Source organism: Artemia franciscana, unplaced genomic scaffold (assembly GCF_032884065.1).
Source record: "Artemia franciscana unplaced genomic scaffold, ASM3288406v1 Scaffold_1322, whole genome shotgun sequence".
In the NCBI taxonomy this organism is placed as follows: domain Eukaryota; kingdom Metazoa; phylum Arthropoda; class Branchiopoda; order Anostraca; family Artemiidae; genus Artemia; species Artemia franciscana.
Genome location: NW_027062792.1, coordinates 40,113 through 59,074, shown reverse-complemented (window position 1 = coordinate 59,074; position 18,962 = coordinate 40,113). Strand labels below are relative to the sequence as shown.

The following is an 18,962-nucleotide window of genomic DNA, read 5'->3' as shown; positions in this document are numbered from 1 at the left end:
GATGGTTTCATTCTCTTCAGAGCCAATAATTCATTGCAGATCAAACAAAGAGGTTGTTCATTGCCATTACAATTATGAAATGAAGCCAAATTGAAGAAAATACTAATCATGCTTTATTTTTTGCACATTAGCTTCCTGTTTTTAAATTCTTTGTCCTATCTGAGGAGAGTTTGCAGCATTATCTTCTGCGTCATTACCATTCTTTCGAAGTTCATCATTTATTCACGGCCTAAAATTATTTTGATCCTAAAATCGAATGTAAATATAAAAATAGCACATTACATACAATTGACTAATTTATTACCAAAGAAATAAAAAAACTAAAATCTTGTTACAGTGAAACACTGACAATTGATTACACTAGAAAAGCCAGTTTCGCCAGAAGGTGAACAAAAAAATGAACCAAAGCCTTTGAAAAACATACCGTTGTCCTTAATGTGCAACCCATAAAATTGTCAAGTTTAGATCTGAAATTTTCAAGCAACAAAATAGTTTTGGGCACATTTGAAGATTTCTAATATCTAAGCTTGTTTTCAGACAAAGAATTACCCTCATCTGGCTTAAAAATATAAACTTCAAGCATTAAAATCCTTTAATTTTTTCTTGGATGTCGAAGTTCCAATGAATTAAATCTAAAACAGCCTATTGCTTTGTCAAATATATGGGAGTAAAAGCTCAGCCTAAAACTTCCAAGTCCCAATAGACAGGAATTTGTAAGCCGAGCACGGACAAAAATTATATAAGAAATAGGGTAAAATATTGTCTTCTGCATGACTTCTCATTTTTTTTTTTACTACTATTATAAACAAAAAAGGTATCTATGATTTTGTTCATGTATATGCAGCTTAAATATGAAAAAACAAGAGCTAAGAGCTAATATGGCACTTGTGACGGGGTTGGAAGAGCCGAGAGCCAAGAGCTCATATGGCATGAGCTGTAGCAAAATTCTAAGAATCAATAGATTGATCTAAAAAGAAAATCAGAGGCTTAATACAGGCCGGGATTTAAAATAAGAGCTCTGAGACACGAGGTCCTTCTAAATACCAAAATTCATTAAGATCCGATCACCCATTCGTAAGTTAAAAAATACCTCATTTTTACAATATATCCTCTCCCTCTACCCCCCCCCCAGATGGTCGAATCAGGGAAAGAACTGTTATCAAGTCAATTTGAGAAGGTCTCCGACAAGCCTATTGGTTTTCATCGTCCTAGGATGTCCAGAACTACCGAACTCGCCAAAGCATTGGAAATACCCCAACTCCCCCAGAGAGATTGGATCCTGGCCAATTATATCAGTCACGTATTCAAAACTTTATTATTCCCATTAAGTTTCATTCCGATCTCTCCACTCTAAGCGTTTTCCAGGATTTCCGGTTTCCAAGATTTCTGTTTCCCCCCTCCAGCCCCCTATGTCTTCAGACCCGATTCAAATTGAAAATGGAGCATCTGAGACATAAGATCTTTCTATATATCAAGTTTCATTAAGATCCGATTACCCATTCGTAAGATAAAGATACCTAAATTTTCCCGTTTTCCAAGATTTCCGGTTTCCCCCTCCAAATCCCTTCAATGTCCCCGAATCTCGTCGGGATTCAAAATAAGAGCTCTGAAGCACAAGATCCTTCTAAATATCAAATTTCATTAAGATCTGATCACCCGTTCGTAAGTTAAAAATACCGGATTTTTTCAAATTTTTCCGAATTACAACCACCCCCTAAAACTCCTCCAAAGAAAACTGATCCGGTCCAGTCATGTCAGTCTCGTATCTTGGACTTTTGCTTATTCTTCCCACCAAGTTTCATTCTGATCTCTCCACTCTATGCGTTTACCAAGATTTCCGCCCTCCCCAACTCCCCCCAATGACGTTGGATCCATTTGGGACAAGGTCTCTCTAAATATGAAATGTATTTAAGATCTGATCACTCCTTCTTAAGTTAGAAATGCCTAATTTTTTCTATTTTTCATAATTGACCCCCCCCCCCCCCAACTCCCCTAAAGAGCAAAATCCATTCCGGTTATGTCAATCACGCATCTAGGACTTGTGCTTATTTTTCCAACCAAGTTTCATCCCGATCCCTCCACTCTAAGCGTTTTCCAAGATCTAGGTTTTCCCCTCCAACTCCCCCCAATGTCACCGGGTCCAGTCGGGATTTAAAACATGAGCTCTGAGACACTATATCCTTCTAAATCTTAAATTTTCTTAAGATCTGATCACCCGTTCGTAAGTTAAAAATCCCTCATTTTTTCTAGTTTTTCCGAATTAACCGTCCCCCCCCCCTCAGATGATCGAATCGTGGAAACGACCATTTCTAATTTAATGTGGTCTGGTCCCTGATACGCTTGCCAAATTTCATCGTTAGCAAATCCGGGACCGACAGAATTTGCGATCACTGTATCTCACTTGGTAAAATAACAAGTGCATAAAATGAAAATTAATCTTTTACTATTTTTCTTATCACTAAGAGAAACAAAAAATTCTCTTTACAGCCTTTTTAGAATTAATATTTCATTAGCTCCAACTTATAGTATGAATATTCTATTTTTCTTATTCACCTAGTCAATTACACCACTGACAGTCAGTAAACAAAATATTATTTTTGAAACAATTTGGAATAGAAGAAAATTTGGTATTTTTTAACGTAAACACAAATTAACATTTATGACATTTATATAGGCACAAATGGAAATCAGGTCGTCCACAGTTTGAGGTGGATGTCGTAAAGAAAGATTTAAGAAGAATGTGAATTTCCTGAAAGAGGCTAAAAATGGAGGCTAGGAATGAATTATGATGGAGAAGGAACGTACATAGCCGTGTTTATCGCGGGTGGCTAGATGCTGCGGTGAGTTGTTAGTAGTAGTGGTAATTAGGCACAAATGTGAGAGCAAAATATGAGCTGCAATGTTCATTATAAGAAAGTAGGGAGGGGCTGATGTAGGCACATTAAAAAATATTTTCAGCTTATAATTTGGGCTGTATTCGTGAAAGTTTCATTTTCTGGATCGCTGGGTTATTCTATTTCTTGACATGTTTGATAATAAGTAGCTTGCCCAGACTCAAAGAATTTTATTTAGTATTTCTATTAAGTCTGAAATCTATTTCATCTTATTATTTACCAAAATATTATTTATAAAGATTTAAAAACGGTGTACTAGCGTAATGGTTGCCCTCCTCAGAAGGAAACACTATAAAATTCTGAAAGCTACTTTTAAAACTCCTAAAATATTTATTAATTTTACGGCACTTGTATGAAATGTCCCCTGCATAATATTCTTCTAGTATAAGTTTCCCCCCTCCCACCTAATGTACAAATATACAGTCCAAATTATGTATTTTCCATTTATTCTGTCACTTCTCTTTGTCTTGTCTGATGCTAAGCTGAAAGAAACTAACAAAAAACCAATTCTGCAATGCGTAAATGAATTAACAAATTCGGCAGATTAACAAATGAATTAATAAATTTTACTACTCAAAGCACTTCTTTTATCTTTAGCTGCTGTTACGAATGACATAAGTATGATTTTAGAAGTTTTAAAAGTTTCTTTTTTTATTCTTTTGGTATACCTATTTATCTCAAAATTCAGTTTTTTCTGTAGTTTCGGTTACTATTGAGCCGCGTCACTTCGTACTCACAGTTCGTTACCACAAACTTTTTAGAAAACCCAACCAAATTTTTTTTTATTATATCAAACCCGTATTGTGACTTTAAACCTTAATACAATTATCAGTGCTCTCATATATATACATATATATATGTATATATATATATATATATATATATATATATATATATATATATATATATATATATATATATATATATATATATATATATATATATATATCTATCTTCTATATATATAAAAATAAGTTGTCTGTCTGTCTGTGGATCAGGTGACGTCATGTTTCTGTGTTGACTGACGTCATGAAATTAGTTGTCGTCATTTTTGCTTTGACGGTGACGTCATTAACGGTATTTAAGACATTTGTTCACGGAAAAATGTTTAATTGTAAAATGACTGAAGAACCTACAATGGCAACAGCCGAGGAAGCTGCTCAAAGAGTTTATGCCAAAAAACTTGCTGCTGATAGAGAAAGTAAGAAAAGAAAGCGTTCCGAGGAATCACAAGAACAGCAAGAAAACAGGCTTGCGGCTAAAGAACGCAAAACCGCGCAGTTGGATGAAAATCCACCTGGACAGCGAGAGTCAAAACATATCAAAACTGAAAATGATAGCGATGATGATTGGGTTTGGGATTTTGACTTGGATAAGGTCATCAATGCCTACCAGATTTAAGTTAAAAAAAACAAAGGTTCGTCGATATGTACTTCATAGTGACGCTGAAAAATAAAGAAGAAAAAGAAAACTGAAAAAAGAAAAAAGGTAAAAAACTAAAAAAAAAACTAAAAAGAAAAAACACTCAAAGAGAAATTACAGACCGGGACACAAATGACGACCGAGACAGAGGGAATATAAGTGACGACCGGGAACCTCAAAGAGAAATTACAGACTGGGACACCCGGACACAAATCATGACCGGGACACAGGGAATATAAATGACGACCGGGACACAGGGACACAACTACAACGGGGACGCCGGGGACACAGGCGGGATATATAAATGACGACCGGGACACAGGGATTGTTCGAATAGAAATTACAGACCGGGACACCGGGACACAAATGACGACCGGGACACCGGGACACAGGGAATATAAATGACGACCGGGACACTCAAAGATAAATTACAAACTGGGACACCGGGACACAAATGACGACCGGGACACAGGGAATATAAATGACGACCGGGACACAGGGAAACATCATTAGAATAATGAGGTATAGATCTGAATACGGATTGTTTTTCCCATGGACAATTATATGTTGCATGTTCAAGAGTCAGTAAACCTGACAATCTATTTATATGCACAGACAATGGGACAGCGAAGAATGTTGTAATTTGCATGTTTTACGTAGTTAAAAACATATATTTATATCTATCTCTATTCACAGGTGGGACACAGGGACACAACTACAATGGCGCGTAACGACTTACGCGCGCGGGGGGGCTTGGGGGGCGCGAAGTGCCCCACCAACTAGGTGTTGGGGTGGCGCGAAGCGCCACCCCAACAGCTAGTATATATATATATATATATATATATATATATATATATATATATATATATATATATATATATATATATATATATATATATATATATATATATATATATATATATATGTTTATATATATATATATATATATATATATATATATATATATATATATATATATATATATATATATATATATATATATATATATATATATATGTATATATATATATATATATATATATATATATATATATATATATATATATATATATATATACGACAACTAACCATGAAGTTAGTTGTCATCATGTTTGTTATGACGATGACGTCAATAAAGGTATTTAAGACATTCGTTCACGGAAAACTGTTTAATTGTAAAATAACTGAAGAACCTACAATGGCAAAACAGCCGAGGAAGCTGCTCAAAGAGTCTATGCCAAAAAACTTGCTGCTGATAGAGAAAGTAAGAAAAGAAAGCGTGCCGAGGAATCACAAGAACAGCTAGAAAACAGGCTTGCAGCTGATAGAGAAAGTAGGAAAAGAAAGCGTGCCGAGGAATTACAAGAACAGCAAGAAAACAGGCTTGCGGATAAAGAACGCGAAATCGCGCAGTTAGATGAAAATCCACCTGGACAGCGAGAGTCAAAACATATCAAAACTGAAAATGATAGCGATGATGATTGGGTTTGGGATTTTGACTTGGATAAGGTCATCAATGCCTACCAGATTTAAGTTAAAAAAAAACAAAGGTTCGGCGATATGTACTTCTTAGTGACGCTGAAAAATAAAGAAGAAAAAGAAAACTGAAAAAAGAAAAAAGGTAAAAAACTAAAAAAAAACTATAAAAAAAAAACACTCAAAGAGAAATTACAGACCGGGACACAAATGACGACCGAGACAGAGGGAATATAAATGACGACCGGGAACCTCAAAGAGAAATTACAGACTGGGATACCCGGACACAAATCACGACCGGGACACAGGGAATATAAATGACGACCGGGACACAGGGACACATCATTAGAATAATGAGGTATAGATCTGAATACGGATTTTTTTCCCATGGACAATTATATGTTGCATATGTTGCATGGGACACCGGGTCATTTGTGTCCCGGTGTCCCGGTTTGTATATACATTCGTTTTTGAATTGGTCTTTCTTTTAGTTTTTAGTTTTTTACCTTTTTTTAGTTTTTTTAGTTATACCTCATGATTCTAATGATTGCCCTTGAGCTTTGTTGATGGTGATTGCTAATCGAACATTCCCTGTGTCCCCGTCGTCATTTATATATCCCCCTGTGCCCCCCCCCCGGCATCCCCGTTGTAGTTGTGTCCCTGTGTCCCGGTCGTAATTTATATTCCCTGTGTCCCGGTCGTCATTTGTATCCCGGTGTCCCGGTCTGTATATACATTCGTTTTTGAAATGGTATATGATGAAATAAATTTTGTATTTTTCCCCTTTTTTTCTTTTTAGTTTTTTTTTATTTTTATTTTTTTTAGTTTTGTTTTTCTCCTTTATTTTTCATTTTTTTTCCTTTTTTATTTTTTTTATTTTTTATTTGTTTTAGTTTTTTAGCTTTTTTAGTTTTTTTATTAGTTTTCATTTATTTTTTCTTTTTGTTTTTTTTGTAGTTTTTACCTTTTTTATAGTTTTTTTAGTTTTTTTTTTACTTATGTCCTGGTCGTCATTTATACTCCCTGTGTCCCGGTCGTCATTTGTGTCCCGGTGCTTTGTTGATGGTGATTACTAATCGAACATTCCTTGTGTCCCGGTCGCTTTCTCTTTGAGTGTCCCGGTTGTCATTTATATTCCCTATGTGCCGGTGTCCCGGTCGTCATTTGTGTCCCGATGTCCCGGTCTGTAATTTTGTCAGTCGAAAATATGACGTCAGTCGACAAAACTAAAAACTAATAAAAAAACTAAAAAATCTAAAAACTAAGAAAACTAAAAAAGAAAAAAAAGAAAAAAAGGAAAAAAAATGAAAAATAAAGGAGAAAAACAAAACTAGAAAAAATGAAAATAAAAAAAAACTAAAAAGAAAAAAAAAACTATAAAAAAGTAAAAACCAAAAAAAAAAAACTAAAAAGAAATAAAGGGGAAAAATACAAAAATTTATTTCATCATATACCAATTCAAAAACGAATGTATATACAGACCGGGACACCGGGATACAAATGACGACCGGGACACAGGGAATATAAATGACGACCGGGACACAGGGAATGTTCGATTAGCAATCACCATCAACAAAGCTCAAGGGCAATCATTAGAATCATGAGGTATAACTAAAAAAAACTAAAAAAAGGTAAAAAACTAAAAACTAAAAAAAAGACCAATTCAAAAAAGAATGTATATACAGACCGGGACACCGGGACACAAATGACGACCGGGACACAGGGAATATAAATGACGACCGGGACACAGGGACACAACAACAACGGGGACGCCGGGGGATATATAAATGACGATGGCAACACAGGGAATGGTCGATTAGCAATCACCATCAACAAAGCTCAATAGCAATCATTAGAATCACGAGGTATAGATCTGGATACGGATTGTTTTCACATGGACCATTATATGTTCCATGTTCAAGAGTCGGTAAACCTGACAATCTATTTATATAAAAAGACAATGGGACAGCAAAGAATGTTGTATATTCGCAAATTTACGCAGTTAAAAACATATATATATATATATATATATATATATATATATATATATATATATATATATATATATATATATATATATATATATATATATATATATATATATATATATATATATATATATATATATATCTATATATATAAAAATAAGTTGTCTGTCTGTGGATGTGTGGATGGATGTGTCAGGTGACGTCACCTGAAAAAACTGGATCAGGTGACGTCAAAACTGAAAAAACTAAAAAAAGGCAAAAACTACAAAAAAAACTAAAAACTAATAAAAAAAATAAAAAAGCTAAAAAACTAAAAAAACTATAAAGGTAAAAACCAATAAAAAACTAAAAAAAAACTGAAAAAACTAAAAAAAGGCAAAAACTACAAAAAAAAACTAAAAACTAATAAAAAAAGTAAAAAAGCTAAAAAACTAAAAAAACTAAAAAAACTAAAAAAAGGTAAAAAACTAAAAAAAATAAAAAATAAAAAAAAACTAAAAAAAAGGAAAAAAACTGAAAAATAAGCTAAAATAAAGGTAAAAACCAATAAAAAACTAAAAAGAAAAAAAGGAAAAAACTAATAAATGACAACACTCAAAGAGAAAGCGACCAGGACAAAAGGAATGTTCGATTAGCAATCAACAAAGCACCGGGACACAGGGAGTATAAATGACGACCAGGACATAAGTAAAAAAAAAAAAAACTATCTATATATATAAAAATAAGTTTTCAAACTAAAAAAAGGCAAAAACTACAAAAAAAAACTAAAAACTAATAAAAAAGCTAAAAAACTAAAAAAACTAAAAAAAAGGCAAAAACTACAAAAAAACTAAAAACTAATAAAAAAAATAAAAAAGCTAAAAAACTAAAAAAACTAAAAAAACTAAAAAAAGGTAAAAAACTAAAAAAACTAAAAACTAAAAAAAAACTAAAAAAAGGAAAAAACTGAAAAATAAGCTAAAATAAAGGTAAAAAACCAATAAAAAACTAAAAAAAAACTGAAAAAACTAAAAAAAAGGCAAAAACTACAAAAAAACTAAAAACTAATAAAAAAAGTAAAAAAGCTAAAAAACTAAAAAAACTAAAAAAACTAAAAAAACCAAAAAAAAGGTAAAAAACTAAAAAAAATAAAAAATAAAAAAAAACTAAAAAAAAGGAAAAAACTGAAAAATAAGCTAACATAAAGGTAAAAACCAATAAAAACTAAAAAGAAAAAAAGGAAAAAACTAAAAAAAAATTTCATCTAAAAAACTAAAAAAAAACTAAAAAAGGTAAAAACTAAAAGAACTAAAAAAGAAAAAAATAAATGACGACACTCAAAGAGAAAGCGACCAGGACAAAAGGAATGTTCGATTAGCAATCAACAAAGCACCGGGACATAGGGAGTATAAATGACGACCAGGACATAAGTAAAAAAAAAATTAACAAAACTAAAAAGAAGGTAAAAACTACAAAAAAACTAAAAAGAAAAAAAAAACTAAAAACTAATAAAAAAACTAAAAAATCTAAAAATCTAAATAAACTAAAAAAGAAAAAAAAAGGAAAAAAATAAAGGAGAAAAACAAAACTAAAAAACGAATGTATATACAGACCGGTACACCGGGATACAAATGACGACCGGGACACAGGGAATATAAATGACGACCGGGACACAGGGACACAACTACAACGGGGACACCGGGGGAAACAGGGGGATATAAATGACGACCGGGACAAAAAAACTAAAAAGAAAAAAAAACTAAAAACTAATAAAAAAACTAAAAAATCTAAAAATCTAAATAAGCTAAAAAAGAAAAAAAAAGGAAAAAAATAAAGGAGAAAAACAAAACTAAAAAACGAATGTATATACAGACCGGGACACCGGGATACAAATGACGACCGGGACACAGGGAATATAAATGACGACCGGGACACAGGGACACAACTACAACGGGGACACCGGAGGAAACAGGGGGATGTAAATGACGACCGGGACACCGGGACAGGGAATGGTCGATTAGCAATCACCATCAACAAAGCTCAAGGGCAATCATTAGAATCATGAGGTATAGATCTGAATACAGATTGTTTTCCCATGGACCATTATATGTTGCATGTTCAAGAGTCGGTAAACCTGACAATCTATTTATATGCAAAGACAATGGGACAGCAAAGAATGTTGTATATTCGCAAGTTTTACGTAGTTAAAACCATATATATATATATCTATCTATATTCACAGGTGGGACATAGGGACACAACTACAATGGCGCGTAACTATTATGGCGCGTAACGACTTACGCGCGCGGGGGGGGCTTGGGGGGGGCGCGAAGCGCCCCCACCAACTAGGTGTTGGGGTGGCGCGAAGCGCCACCCCCAACAGCTAGTATATATATATATATATATATATATATATATATATATATATATATATATATATATATATATATATATATATATATATATATATATATATATATATATATTCACAGGTGGGACATAGGGACACAACTACAATGGCGCGTAACTAATATGGCGCGCAACGACTTACACGCGCGAGAGGGGCTTGGGGGGGGGGGGCGTGAAGTGCCCCCCACCAACTGTTGGGGTGGCGAAGCGCCACCCCAACAGCTAATATATATATATATATATATATGTATATATATATATATATATATGTATATATATATATATATATATATATATATATATATATATATATATATATATATATATATATATATATATATATATATATATATATATATATATACTAGCTGTTGGGGTGGCGCTTCGCGCCACCCCAACACCTAGTTGGTGGGGCGCTTCGCGCCCCCCCAAGCCCCCCCGCGCGCGTAAGTCGTTACGCGCCATATTAGTTACGCGCCATTGTAGTTGTGTCCCTGTGTCCCACCTGTGAATAGAGATAGATAGATATATATATATATATATATATATGTTTTTAACTACGTAAAACTTGCGAATATACAACATTCTTTTGTCTGTGCATATAAATAGATTGTCAGGTTTACCGACTCTTGAACATGCAACATATAATGGTCAATGGGAAAACAATCCGTATTCAGATCTATACCTCATGATTCTAATGATTGCCCTTGAGCTTTGTTGATGGTGATTGCTAATCGACCATTCCCTGAGTCACCATCGTCATTTATATATCCCCCTGTGCACCCCGGCGTCCCCTTTGTAGTTATGTCCCTGTGTCCCGGTCGTCATTTATATTCCCTGTGTCCCGGTCGTCATTTGTGTCCCGGTGTCCCCAGTCTCTGATTTCTCTTTGAGTGTCCCGGGCGTCATTTATATTCCTTGTGTCCCGGTGTCCCGGTCGTCATTTATATCCCCCTGTGCCCCCCGGCGTCCCCGTTGTAGTTGTGTCATTTATATTCCCTGTGTCCCGGTCGTCATCCCGGTATACATTCGTTTTTGAATTGGTATATGATGAAATAAATTTTTAATTTTTTCCCTTTTTTCCTTTTAGTTTTTTTTTATTGGTTTTGACCTTTTTTTAGGTTTTTTAGTTTTTTTCTTTTTTCTTTTTAGTTTTTTTTGAAGTTTTTATCTTTTTAGTTTTTTTATTTTTATTTATATTTTTTTAGTTTTCTTTTTCTCCTTTATTTTTAAGTTTTTTTCCTTTTTTTAGTTTTTTTTTCTTTTTAGTTCTTTTAGTTTTTACCTTTTCTAGTTTTTTTTAGTTTTTTAGATGAAAATTTTTTTAGTTTTATTCCTTTTTTTCTTTCAGTTTTTTATTGGTTTTTACCTTTTTTTTAGCTTTTTTAGTTTTTTTTCGTTTTTTCTTTTTACTTTTTTTTTAGTTTTTATCTTTTTTATTTTTTTTTATTTTTATTCTTAATTTTTTTTTATTAGTTTTTAGTTTTTTTTGTAGTTTTTGCCTTTTTTAGTTTTTTCAGTTTTTTTTTTAGTTTTTAGATTTTTACCTTTTTTAGCCTAACCAGGATTTGAACCTGGGACCTTCATTCTCCGTTCTGACACCCTCTCTCACCGAGTGACTACTCCAGCATGTTCATTTTGGTGTTTTAAATGGTATATTATTAACCAAATTAATGTGTTTTACAATATACTAAGCATCGTCATAACAAAAATGACGACAACTAATTTCATGACGTCAGTCAACACAGAAATTAAGTTCTGAAATTAAGTCATGAAATTAGTTGCCGTCATTTTTGCTTTGACGGTGACGTCATTCAAGTTATATAAGACATATGTTCACGTAGAAATCTATTAATGTTTAAGTTTACAATGACTGATGAAGATACTCAAAGAGTCTATGCCAAAAAACTTGCTGCTGATAGAGAAAGTCAGAAAAGAAAGCGTGCCGAGGAATCAAAAGAACAGCAAGGAAACAGGCTTGAGGCTAAAGAACGCAAAACCGCGCAGTTAGATGAAGATCCACCTGGACAGCGAGAGTCAAAACATATCAAAACTGAAAATGATAGCGATGATGATTGGGTTTGGGATTTTGACTTGGATAAGGTCATCAATGCCTACCAGATTTTAGTTAAAAAAACAAAGGTTCGGCGATATGTATTTCATAGTGAAGCTGAAAAATAAAGAAGAAAAAGAAAACTGAAAAAAGAAAAAAGGTAAAAAACTAAAAAAAAACTAAAAAGAAAAAACACTCAAAGAGAAATTACAGACCGGGACACAAATGACGACCGAGACAGAGGGAATATAAGTGACGACCGGGAACCTCAAAGAGAAATTACAGACTGGGACACCCGGACACAAATCATGACCGGGACACAGGGAATATAAATGACGACCGGGACACAGGGACACAACTACAACGGGGACGCCGGGGGCACAGGCGGGATATATAAATGACGACCGGGACACAGGGATTGTTCGAATAGAAATTACAGACCGGGACACCGGGACACAAATGACGACCGGGACACCGGGACACAGGGAATATAAATGACGACCGGGACACTCAAAGAGAAATTACAAACTGGGACACCGGGACACAAATGACGACCGGGACACAGGGAATATAAATGACGACCGGGACACAGGGACACATCATTAGAATGATGAGGTATAGATCTGAATACGGATTGTTTTTCCCATGGACAATTATATGTTGCATGTTCAAGAGTCAGTAAACCTGACAATCTATTTATATGTACAGACAATGGGACAGCGAAGAATGTTGTAATTCGCATGTTTTACGTAGTTAAAAACATATATTTATATCTATCTCTATTCACAGGTGGGACACAGGGACACAACTACAATGGCGCGTAACGACTTACGCGCGCGGGGGGGCTTGGGGGGGGCGCGAAGCGCCCCACAGACTAGGTGTTGGGGTGGCACGAAGCGCCACCCCAACAGCTAGTATATATATATATATATATATATATATATATATATATATATATATATATATATATATATATATATATATATATATATATATATATATATATATATATATATATATATATATATATATATATATGTTTATATATATATATATATATATATATATATATATATATATATATATATATATATATATATATATATATATATATATATATATATATATATATATATATGTTTATATATATATATATATATATATATATATATATATATATATATATATATATATATATATATATATATATATATATATATATATATATATATATATATATATATGTATATATATATATATATATATATATATATATATATATATATATATATATATATATATATATATATATATATACGACAACTAACCATGAAGTTAGTTGTCGTCATGTTTGTTATGACGATGACGTCATTAAAGGTATTTAAGACATTCGTTCACGGAAAACTGTTTAATTGTAAAATAACTGAAGAACCTACAATGGCAAAACAGCCGAGGAAGCTGCTCAAAGAGTCTATGCCAAAAAACTTGCTGCTGATAGAGAAAGTAAGAAAAGAAAGCGTGCCGAGGAATCACAAGAACAGCAAGAAAACAGGCTTGCGGCTGATAGAGAAAGTAGGAAAAGAAAGCGTGCCGAGGAATTACAAGAACAGCAAGAAAACAGGCTTGCGGATAAAGAACGCGAAATCGCGCAGTTAGATGAATATCCACCTGGACAGCGAGAGTCAAAACATATCAAAACTGAAATACCCTACTCATCCATACTCATCCATGAGTAGGGATGAACCCTACTCATCCATACAATCACATAGGTCAAACAGCATAGCCACACACAATCAACCATAAAGAATAATCCATGGACAGGCAGTCATGTCGTCAATAAGTATAAGTCGTCATTTACCGAACAATAGAAAAAATAATATAGACAAATAATTCAGAGGCAACACCCAACATAAGGGCTCATCAGGAGAATACACTGGCCTATATAGGGTTTCGCCACTCTAAATTCTCTACCCAGCACAGTGTTGTGGCTACCACAGAATATCCATGGCATCCCCGCGTCAGGTATCACCCCCAAAGTACATGCCCATGAAAAAAAAAAAAAACAGCAAATGTAAAACAACCAAGTAAAACCAAAACAAGCTTATCCTGTTAATATATCCCTCCCTTTAGCAACAATAGGTAAACTAAATATTATAAATTTTACCAAATCACAAATATTAACACATTGCAAAAAACCTGAATGAACTAAACAATTATAGAATTCAACTTTACCATGTGGCTAATTTTTTAAAAAATTCCGCTCAATTAGAAACGCAATTCAAAATAAATGGCGCTGTGACAACATTTCTCGAACCTCCGAAATTAGTTAAAAATTTCTTTAGGTATTTCTAGATAATTCTTTTGATATTTAGTTAAAAGTTCGTTATAATGAAAACTAAATTTTTTAAATTGCCAAGTTAATTTATTTGCAGAAAAACCTCTTGATATCAATTTTTGGCTTAAGATTTTACATCTATTTTTAAAATCAATATAATTACTACAAATCCTTGCATAACGAAGTAACTGTGAGAAAAACGCTGAATATGTGATATTTGAGTGTATATTACTTTCAGGGAATGGGAAACTAATCACTTCAAAATCAAAATCATCCGTTTTATTATACATTTTAAAACTTAATTTATTATTATCACAAATATTAATATTTAAATCTAAGAAATGATCTTCATGACCAGCGCTATGACTAGGCTCAAGAATAAGCTCTGATGGATATATATTTTTAGAAATATCAATGAAATCCTTACAATTTAAGACCAAAATATCATCTAAATATCTTTTATTATTTGACAAAGCATGTTTTAAATTAATTGGATTATTCTTATCCATCATATATTTATATTCTAGTTGACTTAAAAACAAGTCAGCTATAAATGGGCTGGCATTCCCCCCCATGGGAATTCCCATAATTTGCTTGTACAAATCACCCCCAAATCTTATATAAGTATTGTATAAAACAAATTCCAATAACTCAAAAATCATATCCAAGCTGTAACATCTCAAGTTAACTGCAGTACTAAAGCAGTTTGTCCATATGGCTTTTTTATTATAACTGTCTATTTTTAAGAACCTTTTACTAGATAAAAGGAAAGATTTCTTTATAACAGTTTTTAAATTATCAAACACTAAATTAAGTGATAAATTAGTATACATTGTCGCAAAATCGAAAGACTCAATTCTTTTAGCTGAAACCATTGTTAAAGAATCTATCACCTGCAGTGAATTATTAACACTCCAATATGGATTAAAATTCGAAAATTTTTTAATACCAGAACAATAGGTTTTAAGTTTATTTACAATTTCCTTTAAAATTAAAGAGAGGTCAGTAGCAGCAATGCGGGTTGGACATTTAGCTGCTCCAGCAATAAACCGTGGTTTAGGGAGATTCTTATGAAATTTTACAGTCCAATATAGGAAAGGGAACTTTTTATCATTGTCATTTATTTTAATATTAAAATTTTTAAAAAGTATTTCTTCAGTCTTTTCAATTAAATTCTCATCCTCTATATTTACCTTTTCATAAACATTAGTTGTGCATAACTCCCTTTTTAAGATATCACAATACAGTTTCTGACAAATTATGGCAAAATTATTATTAGCTTTATCCACTGGCACAATTACAAATTCATTCTTTAGATTAGCAATTGCTTGTTTAATCTTCGCATTATAAAATAATGATTTAGTGTTACTATTTTTTAAGTTAGAATATATTTTATTTCTTACTCTACTAATAATTAAATTCTTCCAACTTTGAAAACTCTCTTTATTTTTATTCTCTTTCTTACACCACTTATCAATAAATAAATCAAAATCATTTTCCAAGCCATCAAGAACACTCGATGGTTTCAGATGATGAGAAAGACGGAAATTAGCCCCTTTATTCATTATAATTTGAAGATCATCTTGCTTTATTATTGACAACTCCCCTGTTATAACATGTTTGTAAGTAGGATTTACAAATGGGCCAAGTTGCTTACAATTACAAACCGGTTTCCAATTTATATCGCTATCTAGTTTTTTTAGTATTAAATTATAATTAAAAATAATTTGCCCAATAGTTTTTGAAAATTTATAAGTTAAAACTGGACTATCATTATGATTTAAATTACTAGGAAGGGCCTGTTTCACATGCCGCTGATTTAAAATTTCTGGTAAATTAATATCTTCAATCTGCTTACAAGTAAAATTAATAGGTAAATATAATCTGTTATCCTTATTACTAATCTTATCGAACTTTTTCTTTTTTGAAATAAATTTCGTTTTAGTTAGAATGCAAATTGTATCACATATTACTTTAAAATTATAATCAAGAGCTGTATTATTCTTAACAATCCAGAAAAGTTTGATTAAATTCCTCTTGGATAAATTATTTAGACACTTTATTACAGAAATCATACCCCTAGATTCAAGTAGCTGGCATAGATCTATAGAAAGCGTATGTACATCTAATTCATTTTTTCTATTATTTTTCCTATGTCCTCTCGATCGTTTTTTACGTTTAGTAGGACAAGTAAAAGAAGGATGGTCCATAAAACCATCAATACATTTAACAACAACATGAGACATATCACCATATTTTGCTACACGATCATTTAGCCCAAAAGGATAAGCTGTACCAAGAGTATGGATCCAGAAATCCTCCTGTTTACGTAGTCTATTATTCTTCTCTTCTTTATTTAAATTTTCTAATTCTAAATTTTCTAAAATTGTGACAGTTATATCTGATATGGAACATTTACCATTACTACAATGTTGAACTAGATAGTTATTAGTTTTTTCATTATTAACTGTTGTCTTGTGTCCAGAAAATCTTTTATATATATTATTAGTTGTTTCCCCCACATATTGTAGGCAGCATTTATTACATTCTAATAGGTAAATTACATTGGTTGTTCTACAATTAACATTACCACGTAACTTGCATGCAAAATTTTTATTATACAATGTACTTTTAACAGAAGTTTGTGGGACAAAATGATATATATATATATATATATATATATATATATATATATATATATATATATATATATATATATATATATATGTTTTTAACTACGTAAAACTTGCGAATATACAACATTCTTTGCTGTCCCATTGTCTTTTTATATAAATAGATTGCCAGGTTTACCGACTCTTGAACATGGAACATATAATGGTCCATGGGAAAACAATCCGTATTCAGATCTATACCTCGTGATTCTAATGATTGCTATTGAGCTTTGTTGATGGTGATTGCTAATCGACCATTCCCTGTGTTGCCGTCGTCATTTATATATCCCCCGGCGTCCCCGTTGTAGTTTTGTCCCTGTGTCCCGGTCGTCATTTATATTCCCTGTGTTCCGGTCGTCATTTGTGTCCCGGTGTCCCGGTCTGTATATACATTGTTTTTTGAATTGGTCTTTTTTTTAGTTTTTAGTTTTTTTACCTTTTTTTAGTTTTTTTTAGTTATACCTCATGATTCTAATGATTGCCCTTGAGCTTTGTTGATGGTGATTGCTAATCTGAAATTTTTGGATACCTCAATTTTTGGTTATCACTTTCTTTCTTTCTGGCCTTAGTTCTGAAAAGACAATCTGTTGACTTAGCAGAACTTTAAGCCATAACACTGGGTTTTTCTAAATTTAGAATACTATTTAATCTCCATGAATTTTTGTTTATTTGATTTCATTGATGTCAGTTGCTTTCTGTTAAAAATACATTTATTTTTTAAATCAATCTTCTTTTGTGAAAAAAATCTGAATTGTTTTTCTTTTTACATGTTGCATAAATTGTAAAGGAATGCCTGGCCCTTCATTTCATAGATTTGACTAAAAGTCTTTGGGGCATCTTATATGAAAATACATCTGACACATTTTAATTTTTTTTTAGAATACATAGGACACCATTAAAGTTTTGTATTTGCTGTGCTAAAAAATTGTCTTGAAAAGTGCCAAGATTAAAGACTTATTTTAATATTCTTCTTGCTGATCAGTATAATTGTTTTTAGAATTCCTTCTTTTTAAAGCATTTTAGAGGGATTCTAAGCCAACCATGGGTATATCTTTGTCACAAATGATTTTCCTTAAGTGAGCTGGTGGAAAACAAATAGAACATATGATTTTTCTTTTTTTATTATTTCAAGACTAGAATATCACAAAACTGAGCATTCATATTGCTAATTGTATCTTAAGTAAATACAATCCCTGATGGGAGTTTTGTTGATACCTGTCTCAAAATTAATTTGTCTAAATAAAAAAGATATTGTTTATGGGACAGCAGTGAAAAATGGTAGGAACTATGACTTGAGTCTTTTTTTTCCAAAATATTTTCTTTTTTCAGATAATTTTTGTTTTCTGGTCACATTTGTGTTCCTTCTTAAGTGGCTGGCACTCTAGGTTGAGAATACTTTGTCCAAAAGGGCACAGGTTTAATTCCTGGCATTACCAGTTTATTTGGGTTGGGACAAAGGTCAGTGATGTGACTATGTGGGTTCAGCAAGAACTGGCCCAACCTTGAAAGGTTACCTAGAGAAATCTAGGGTCAGTTAGCAGGAAGGGCTTGCAAAAGCATAGAATGACTGGTCCCTAGCTTCCTATTGCAATTCCTGGCTAAAGGACCACTTGGTTCTTTACTGGGCTTCTGACTTAACCATAGAAACTTTCTTTTAAACCCATTAAATATAAGTACAAAAGAAAGATTGCCAGTAAGGTGGACCTTCCTTTTCAATGAATTGTTGATGTATAG

At 32.5% G+C, this 18,962-nt stretch overlaps 1 long non-coding RNA gene across 1 annotated transcript in view; it reads left to right on the top strand.

Moving 5' to 3' along the window:
- LOC136042464 (uncharacterized) overlaps positions 1-9,726 on the top strand; it is a 56,562-nt gene extending 46,836 nt beyond the window's left edge. The window contains exon 2 of the long non-coding RNA XR_010621315.1: positions 9,222-9,726. This is a non-coding gene — a long non-coding RNA (uncharacterized LOC136042464). The remainder of the gene's footprint in view (positions 1-9,221) is intronic.
- The last annotated feature ends 9,236 nt before the right edge of the window (positions 9,727-18,962 follow it).